The sequence below is a fragment of the Hyalella azteca genome, unplaced genomic scaffold, assembly GCF_000764305.2.
Source record: "Hyalella azteca isolate HAZT.00-mixed unplaced genomic scaffold, Hazt_2.0.2 contig357, whole genome shotgun sequence".
In the NCBI taxonomy this organism is placed as follows: Eukaryota; Metazoa; Arthropoda; class Malacostraca; order Amphipoda; family Hyalellidae; genus Hyalella; species Hyalella azteca.
Window position 1 is genome coordinate 904 of NW_025930710.1, and position 2452 is coordinate 3355.

The window sequence follows — 2452 nt, forward strand, 5'->3', positions numbered from 1 at the left end:
GCTGAGTCATAATCACATTGTTTTCGCTGTGTTTTTCATCACATTGTTATCGCTGTGTTATGATCACATTGTTATCGCTGTGTTATCATCACATTATTATCACTATGTTATCATCACATTGTTATCGCTGTGTTTTCATCACATTGTTATCGCTGTGTGATCATCTCATTGTTATCGCTGTTTTATCATCACATTGTTATCGCCGTGTTGTCATCACATTTTTATCGCTGTGTTATCATCACATTGCTATCGCTGTGTTATCATCACATTACTATCGTTGTGTTCTCATCACTTTGTTATCGCTGTGTTATCATCACATTGTTATCGCAGTGTTATCATCACTTTGTTATCGCTGTGTTATCATCACATGGTTATCGCTGTGTTATCACATTGTTATCGCTGTGTTATCATCACATGGTTATCGCTGTGTTCTCATCACATTGTTATCATTGTGTTCTCAACACTTTGCTATCGCTGTGTTATCATCACATTGTTATCGCTGTGTTCTCATCACATTGTTATCGCTGTATTCTCATCACATTGTTATCGTTGTCTTATCACGTTGTTATCGCTGTCTTATCACGTTGTTATCGCTGTGTTCTCATCACATTGTCATCGTTGTATTCTCATCATATTGTTATTGTTGTCATATCACATTGCTATTGTTGTCTTATCACGTTGTTATTGCTGTCTTATCACGTTGTTATTGCTGCGTTCTCATCACATTATCGCTGTGCTCTCATCACATTGTTATCGCTGTGTCATCATCACATTGTTATCGCTGTGTTACAGCCGTTATATCTCTCTGTTATCCTCAGATTGTTATCCTTATCTCTGTGTTGTCCCCAGGCCACGCCCCACGGTGCAGAGGAGGCGCTCGACAAGGAGCCCACCGGCAAAGTCAAGCTGGGATGGATGAAAGGCGTGCTGGTGAGTCATGAGTAAAGTGGGTCATGAGTAAAGTGGGTCATGAGTAAAGTGGGTCATGAGTAAAGTGGGTCATGAGCAAAGTGGGTCAAGAGTAAAGTGGGTCATGAGTAATGGTGAGTCATGAGTAAAGTGGGTCATGAGTAAAGTGGGTCATGAGTAAAGGTNTTAATAGTTTAACTATAACAACCAAATCTATTAGTTTAACTATAGCAACCAAATTTAATAGTTTAACTATAACAACCAAATCTATTAGTTTAACTATAGCAACCAAATTTAATAGTTTAACTATAACAACCAAATCTATTAGTTTAACTATAGCAACCAAATTTAATAGTTTAACTATAACAACCAAATCTAATAGTTTAACTATATTAACCAATTATATTGAATGTTAATGATGTGTTGTGGCCGCAGATGCCGTGCATGCTGAACATCTGGGGCGTGATGCTGTTCCTGAGGATCTCCTGGGTCGTGGGACAGGCTGGACTCTGTAAGTGTAGAGAACATAACATAAGAAAAGAGTATTAGAGACACCGCCCCTAATATAAGAAGATCATATCAAAGATACCTCGCCTACGATAAGAAGGTGGTATTCGTATTGAAGAGAACTCTCAATATTAATTGATTGTATTAAAAATACCGAGTTAATGACACGTGAAATGCATTAAAGATACCGCGTCAATGATACGTAGAGTTTATTAAAAATAATCCACAACACGAGTAGAATCTACTAACGATACCGCGCCTACGGTACGTAGAATGTGATAAAGATACCGAGCGCTATTGAATTCCGGAAATAAAATGTATCAGTGCCCATTGTTTTTCGCTGAATGTTTTCTTCGCTCAATTAAGTGAAATTTCTGATTTGGTCCATCGGATCAAGCCACATGTGGTCAGCTTGGCAGGAAGTATTCAGATACTTCATAGTTACATGTTTTTTTTCAGAAATGAATATCCAGCTCACGGAATCTCCAACAATTTACTTTTGAAATTAAACATTGAAGTTACACGCCATATTGATTTGTTAAGATTTTTTAGAAAGATATATTGGTGATGCTTGAAAATTTTTCAGTGAAATTTGTCGGCGCTGTTAACCTGTGCAACTCTTAAGACGAAATGATATACACGCGGCTAGCTGAACGGTTAATTATTAATTGTGTACAATCTAATGATAAAGTATTTTCTAAGGACTATTAATCATCTATTCAAATTAGCGCAGCGTTAACGAATCTCATAAATAACTGATAAATCCTGGATTTTTTCAATACTTGAAAACATTTTGAAAACTTCTGCGCTGTTCGTAACTTATAAACATGACGAATATGTCGGTTTTGATTTATCTATTATTAGATTAGTTATTTATGTTCGTTGAAACTTGATAATATTTGGCAATTTTTGACAGAATACTAATCATTTTATTAAAAAAATGGAATTAAAATACATTTTCCCGCTATAACAGCCTTGACACTGATCATCGTATGCTCGGCCAACCTGGTGACGTTCATCACAGCGCTCTCCATGT

At 36.6% G+C, this 2452-nt stretch overlaps 1 long non-coding RNA gene across 1 annotated transcript; it reads left to right on the top strand.

Annotated features, from left to right (window-relative positions):
• Positions 1-850: 850 nt before the first annotated feature.
• LOC108679565 lies at positions 851-2452 on the top strand. The gene is made up of 3 exons (XR_001931385.1): positions 851-930; positions 1345-1420; positions 2390-2452. It is a non-coding gene; the product is annotated as an uncharacterized LOC108679565 (long non-coding RNA).